This window comes from Otolemur garnettii, unplaced genomic scaffold, assembly GCF_000181295.1.
Source record: "Otolemur garnettii isolate 467f Iridium unplaced genomic scaffold, OtoGar3 scaffold00032, whole genome shotgun sequence".
Lineage (NCBI taxonomy): Eukaryota > Metazoa > Chordata > Mammalia > Primates > Galagidae > Otolemur > Otolemur garnettii.
This window is the reverse complement of record NW_003852427.1, coordinates 8,408,005-8,415,337: the sequence shown is the minus strand read 5'-3', so window position 1 is coordinate 8,415,337 and position 7,333 is coordinate 8,408,005. Positions and strand designations below refer to the sequence as shown.

Here is a 7,333-nt window from a genome sequence, read left to right as displayed (position 1 = left end):
CTGCCCTAAGGGCTGTCCCACCCTCTCCTTCCATACTAAGAGGCTCTCCCTGGCCCCTACACATCTTTCCTATTCATCCACACAACCCTAAATAGAAAAAGTCTCTCTCAAATGCTCTTTCAGAACGGTTATTCTGTTGACGTGCCAAATGACCCCTCCTCCTGCTCCCCATTCCTACCCTCCAGCCATCCCCAGTTGGAGTCCAGAAATAAAACAAAGGCTTTGTTTCTCTATTTTGATTTCCTCCTAAAATCTCAAACATGCAGGAAACACCCACCCAGCCCCAGATAAGTGGACTCAGGCAGCTGTCCACTGTGGGTGGGGCGGGGGCCAGGAGTGGGGATGGAGGGAAGGCTGTGATGCCCGCTGGTCTCAGCTGCCTGGGAGGGCCATCAAGGCATCTGCCCTCTCCTGGGCCAGACTTCCTTAGTGGGAAAAAAAGGGCTTGGGCATGAGACCACTAGGCCTTGTAGCCCTCTGCCCAAGAAATCTCAACGTGAGGAGTGTGGGTGTGGAAGGAAGGCTGAGGAGACATATCTCTTACAAGTCTTTTTTAATATATGCCCCCAAGGCTTTGGGACAGTGGCTTCAGCCTTTTTCCATCATCTCCAGTTGTAATAAAACAGGCATTGAAAGAAGACAGTGATAGACGCTACCCAGAAGGGGACTGCTCAAGAAAGATGGCTCTGCCTCTGCCTCCGCCTTGGGCCAACATTTCCAGTGGAGTTAAAATATAACGAGGTAAATTTGTGGGTTATCTAAAATGGGGGAATTTTGAAGAAAGTATGCTGAAATTCTAAAGGATAAAAAGAAAAAAATGCTAAGCTGAACTAAAACTAATTATGAATTGAGTGTATGCTTTTAGGGAGTAAGAACCTATCCCCAGTCCCTCCAAAATGGTCAGTTCCTAAAGGGGTGAGTGGGCCACCTGAGTCCATCACACTCCAGCAATCTCCACATGCCTACAAATACTTTTAATCTATGCACTTGGCATAATCGGGACAGCTAATACATTATACATATAGTAGGTTGTTTTTAAACCCAGATTAGCCTTTTGAAAGTAGGCCTGTAAACACGACACATGTACATTTCTGTATAATCAAGTAGGAATTGGTTTTATCAGCTGTATTTGTTGGCACAGCTTCTGTTGTGAGACAAGCCCCAACAAAGCAGGTCCTTCTGCGGCCTCTGGGCTCCCAGCCCTTGCTGGTTTTGCAGCGTCTCCATCCAAGTGAGGGAAGAGGACCCGGCAGTGTATTCTTTGCTGTCATCTCAGGAACGGAAAACATTTCAGTTCCTTCTCTTCACTTCAGGAAGAGGACTTGGGATGCTCTCAGGTTCTCATGTTCTATTATGAAACTAGTTCAAATCCTGATCTGTAATCGTGACTCACTGGAAATGGGATCTGCCTGGGTAAGGAAGGCTTTTCCAGAAGTTTTTGAATCTTTGCTGCACAGCTTTAAAAAGCAGTACTTTGCTCACTGTTCACTTTAACTCAAGCCAAGCTCTGTGCAAGCGGGATCGCACCAGGCTCCAGCTCCGGAGTCAATCAGTAGGTGGAGAGAAGGCTGCGCACAGTTGGGTGAGAAACTGGGTCCTGTCGTCATGGAGAGAGATCTCAGCCTCTGCAGCTGCAGAGCTGGCTTTCCTGCCTCTCTCCTGCTTGGTGGAGAGGAGGACCCAGGACCGGGCCCCTGGGTCTTCCTGTGAAAGCTACAGAAAGGGAAAGCTGGAGCAGGTGAAGCTAGAGATTAAGCAGGGGTCCTCAAACTTTTTAAACAGGGGGCCAGTTCACTGTCCCTCAGACCATTGGAGGGCCAAACTGTGGGCCTGGGACGAGTTGGCTGCTAAGCAGGACAGGCAGTGGTGGCAAAAACACCCGGCAGGCAGGATAAATGTCCTAGGTGGGCTGCATGTGGCTCGCGGGCTGTAGTTTGAGGACGCCTGAATTAGGGAATACTCTGTCCTGCTTTACCCTCCTTCCATTATAGTAGGTCTATACTCTGGAATATATCATGTATTTTGTTCAAGATTATTTCAGATGAGCTGCTTAACAAATCGTTGCCATCTGATTATAAAGAGAACCATGTCTTCTCTGTCTCTGAAGTATACAAATCTACCATTTAAATGACAGTCCAGTTTGGGCAGCTATGACTCAACCATGCTCTGCAGCCTGGCCTAAACCCAGTGGTCAAGGCAGGTGTTTGTAAGGGTGGATGAACTTCTCTGAGAAAGGTCATAGCCAAAAATGCACACTCCCCTGTGGCCTCCCCCCAGCATGGTCAGAAGCAAAAAAAGGATCTTCAATCGATAACTTCAAGGGGGGGCCCAGTTGGCATCTTCATTGAATTAGCTGGGGACATGAAGCCCAAAGAGAGAGCAGATACACGGAAACTCCAGAGCCCATCCCAGGCTGAGGATGGGTCCACACCAGCCAGGCCAAATAACAAGGGATCCATTTTTAAGTCCAGTCTACCATGGAAAAAATCAAGTAACAGGAAAAAATGGGTCATATCTGTCCACTTTGGATAATGGGTACATGGTGTTTGTTATATGATCCTTCACATATTTCTTTCTTTTTCAAAATTAAAACAATAAAGTACACAGATGGTTCAGGGGGTGGTAGTTGACTGTAACATTAATGACTGTCAGGGAAGTCTACTTGCCATCCAGGCACACTGTCTCCTTGCCAACCAGCTACCTTTGCACATCTGTGGTTCCACAGTGCTAATTAGGTATAGCCATTCCCCCGGGGGATATGGCCTATAAGCACCAGGAGAGAAGGAATCATGTCCTTTTGGTCATTTAGTTCAACAGACAGCACAAGGTAACAGAGGAACATGGGCAGCAGGAACAGACAGACCTGGGTCAGACTCCTTCCTGGCTCTGTTTCTTCAGGTTATGACTGCACGTGACCCACTTAACATCCCTGAGCTGCGGTTCCTACATCTGTAAAAAGCTAACAGCATCGAACAAAACTGTTGAGAGCTGAGACAGCGAATACAAAGTGTATGGTACAGGGCTGGTTCACAAGTCTTCACTGAAGGAAAGACGGATGAATGGGTGAGTAGATGGGTGGGGGGACAGGAGGAAGGGAAGGAAGGACATACAGAAAGGCTGTCTTTAAACCATGACATTTGAGAAGCAGTTAATGAGAGCAAAGCTGCTCATGCCAGAGAGGAGCACAACTGTCAATGCTTATGTGGGATGGATCTACAGGACAGGGTAAGGGGAGGAAAGGAAGAACTTCACAAGGATTAAAGAATCCCCAAGGGAAGAGCAACAGGTGTGCATCTCCATGTTAGAAATTTCTCTTTGAACCTTTACTCAAGGAATCACTTTCCCATTTTGCCCATATTGGTCTACTGCTGTACTAATACTAGCTTAATATGAAAATTACCATACTTTTTAACTTAAAATCTTTCATTAGTTTTCATCAGAAAAAAATACTCATTTTAAAGAACCTGGTTTGATGTGATCTCCGTGTTTTTTGTAATATGTACAAACCAGTATGTAACTACTAAAATGAAAGAGACTATGTCCCACCTAAAATTCTCTCTCTCACAGAGAGAGAATAGAGATAGAGCCGGAGAAGTATGCTCTACTGGGTGTGAGTCTGGGCTGAATACATTCGAGGGGCCCCTTTTGGGTCTAGGATTCTGTTATCTGAAGGTTGCCTGAATACTGATAATGCTCTTCATTCTTCCAGCACTTCCCAAGCACATTTTCATCTGTGTATTTCATCTAATCCCCATGACAACCCTCAGGGCTGGGCAGAGAAGTTGCAGATGGAGTCTGGGGCCGTACCACGGGCCATTTAGCACACCAAACCAAGGCCCTATAGACAGTGATGAGGGACAGACGCTCAGGGCCCCCACTCTCTATCCCGCCCTCCACACTGCTCAGCCAAATCCATTCTTGGTGCTCTCCAAAACCTTACTAGCAACAAAATTATGATGTTTTATCCACCAAGGTAGCCTGATACCAAATATATGCCCTTCTGAGACCCAGAATGGCACCTCAGCAACCGGTGGTGACCTATATCATCATTTGGCCATCTGGACATCAGCAGGCCCCCCCAGTGCTAACTGAAGCAGGAGGTGGCAGCACTGTCCTCTGTCAGAGCTCCACAGGACAGACCTGCAGGCTGACTACATAGGCTGAGCAATGACTTACTGTCCCACTCTGTTGACCTCTCAGGCAGTCATGGAGTGGCATGCTGGCTTGGCTGGACAAGGCTACAGAGCAGGTACTCAGTGAGCATCAGGGAAGTCACATACCTTTAGACCAGAGGAGGCTAACCTTGGATCCAGAGCTCCATGAATCCCCTGAGTTCTAAGCCCAACTTTGTGTATCAAACATTTTTTCCGGGCTTCTCATTGGCAAATTAAAGTGGTTGTGACACAAGAAGGTAAAAACCATTACTCTGAACTCCAGTAATGCAGCCTTCTTGGCTACCTGTCGCATGCAGGAACTTGCTGGAAGTGACACTAATATCTCATTCCCATGTACAGAGATCTGTTATTTGGGTTTTGTTACCAAGATGATAAGGGTGCAGAGTCCAGAAACATGAGTCCAGAAACAGATGATGAGGGCCTCAGAGTCCACAAACAAAATTCCTCTCAAAGCTTAGTCAATAGACAATGGGTACCTCCCAGATGCCCCAGGTCACAAGGAACTCCCCTAGATCCTTCCTTTTTCCCATCCCCAGACAAGGGTGACTGAGCCTTACAGCTGCTGGATGGCAGGGAGAGAGCCTCTAGAATCCAGTGTATACCCTCTGGACGCTTGAAAACATTCTAGCTATGTACAAGAACATGTCCCCACTGAGTTCACATGAGCATGGCTCCTACCAACTACAAAATGCTTGTGAGCAGGTGTCAATCACTTCCCAGGAGAAACGCTTTGGGGGCATTTCATTGGTAGAACAAATTACAATAATTACATCAGATGTAAAATTTAAAATGAAGGTCACATTTCCCTAAGAACACACTAGATCCAAGAGGCTGGTCAACATGTGAATCTGACTGACGTTAGGACTAGTCACCCCAGGAGCTTAATTTCCCAGAGTCCAGCAGTCCTTCCTGGTTCCAGGTGACTACTCAAGCTCAGGAACCAACCCAGGGATGACTTTATAAGTAGCTTAATAAGTCACTTTATAAGTAGCTCAGATCAACTGAAAGTATGAAATATCTGCGGCTAGAGCTAATAATAAAATAGAAGTTAAACTTGTCACGAGAAAATTTTATTCCATGAAAATATAAGCAGAAAACATAAACTGCCTTATGCAGAAGCACAGGTAACAACCCTGAAAGATAATCACTTGCTTTACCAGAGGGCCTTGATTGTCCCCGTATAAGGAAATGTCGAGGTCACATCTGGGGGAGCAGTCTCCACTAGAGCATCAGATTGGCTCAATATGCCACCCCTAAGGAGACTGGCAGACCTCAAAACCCCCAGAGTATCCAAGCCCTATGCCTCCCACCCTGGCAGAGAAAGGACTAACTACAACAATAAACCACAGACTGAGAAGATAACTGGCTGCTGGGCAGTGTGAACAGACCCAAGGGTGAAAACCATTGCCCGAAATATTTTCAGTCCCAGTCAGCAGAGACATGAGATTTACAGGAAATTAGGAGGTTTACAAAATGTTAGCAGCTCAAGTTTCTTTCTCTGGGAAAAGAAGCAGAAGAAAATCTAAGAACTGTCTCCGGGAAAGTGTTTTGTTCACTGCTAAGCCCCTGACACCAGTCAGTTATTAATAACCACAGCTCACAACCTCACACCTGAACCCACCAGCGAATGTCTATAGCAAATGCCGTATTAATAAAGCATAACACAGGCTGCACCAGAGTTCTCAAGCCCAGGACAGCCAGACCCTCACAACAGGGGCCACGACAGCCACATGGCCAAAAGCACTAGTTGACCCTTTCTTGCCCCAGTTCTCCCAACTTTTACAATAATAAAACCTTCCTGGAGGTGTTCTGTCAAATGATGGACAAATCTATTTCAAGCGCTGTGGTCTTTGTAAGCCCTATTGGCTGCTGTTAATAGACATTTTCTTCTTACTCCTGCTGTCAGACAAACCCCAGGAGGCCACAATCCTGAGCCTTGTCAATCACCCTCTCTACTCAGGCCCAGGACACAGTAAGTCCTAGAGAAGCAAAAATCACTCTAGCCTAAGGAAGACCCCTACCAGCTGGGGTCCAGGGGTAAAGAGGGCCAATCTCAGAGCTCTACATCAAGGCCACAGTGAAGTGGTCTTTGGCCATCTCTCCAGACTCCACTGTGCCCCAGGCCAGCACAGACCTCAGCTCCAGCCAGAGTCTAATTGGGTCCACAGTGGGGCCCCCCACAACCCCTGAGATTCCCCATGTCAGCACAGATCACGATGAGTTGTCACTCAGTTTGTCACTCACTTTTCGGAGGGGCAGAACTGGCACCGTGACTGACACACAGTTCAGTGCTTGAGTCCAGGCTGTGAGAACCCCAGGTCCCCAAACACTGAGGTGCAGCAAAAGGTTGTTTATGAATCAGACTGCTTTTTATTATCCAGATAAATCGTACAACTCCCTGGCGGATCTCTGTCCTCGTTAACGCCATCTTAAAGAGGGGAGAAAAAGACCCCCTCTGCTCACCCCACCCTCACCCTCGTCCTGCCGCCCATCTCCTGGCCAGGTCCTCTTCAGGGCAGCCAAGGAACCCACGAATGATTACCATGAAAGGGTCTTTTAGGGCGGTGGGCAGCGTCCTCCCCCCCGCCACCGGGGTCTCGGTTGTGGCAGATTTCCCTATCTCACACCGTTACTCTGGCGCCCACGCTGGGGGCAAAAGGCCACTCACAGCCAGCCGCAGGGCGCACCACGCGCTAGGACAGCGCGGCCGAGCCCGGGGCGGGTGGGGGTGCGGCCACACCTCCCGCCCGGAACAAAGCACCGGCCCGGGCAGGGGAGGCGCGGGGCTCCCCCTAGCCAAGGCTGCCGGACCACTCACCGCGCGCTCCCGCCCCGGCTCGGCTCCGGACCTCAGGTCGCCTCCTCCATGTTCGCGCCGGTGAGGAGGCTGCGGCGCGCCCGCCGGGGCCCAGGGCAGCGCGACAGACGGCTCCCAGCCAGCCGGCCGCCGGCTGCTCTGGCCGCTCCCCGCCCCGGCGCCTCCTTAAAGCGACCGCGCAGCCCGCGCGCGCCCAGAGCGCCTGGCGCGCCGCGCATTCCTCATATTGCCACAACGCCTCTAAAAATAGAGCTCTGCGGCGCGCGCGGGGGGGCCCGGCCCGGGCGCCTGGACCCTGCGGCCTTGCGTGCACCCCGTCCCCCGGGACGCGAACCCTGCG

At 49.5% G+C, this 7,333-nt stretch overlaps 1 protein-coding gene across 1 annotated transcript in view; it reads right to left on the bottom strand.

The window, feature by feature from the left end:
* The window catches only part of MRAS (muscle RAS oncogene homolog), a 51,122-nt gene extending 44,006 nt beyond the window's left edge, over nucleotides 1-7,116 (bottom strand). The window contains exon 1 of the mRNA XM_003789427.3: nucleotides 6,994-7,116. The gene's annotated coding sequence lies outside the window, so the exon portion shown is untranslated. The remainder of the gene's footprint in view (nucleotides 1-6,993) is intronic.
* Between the last annotated feature and the right edge of the window lie 217 nt (nucleotides 7,117-7,333).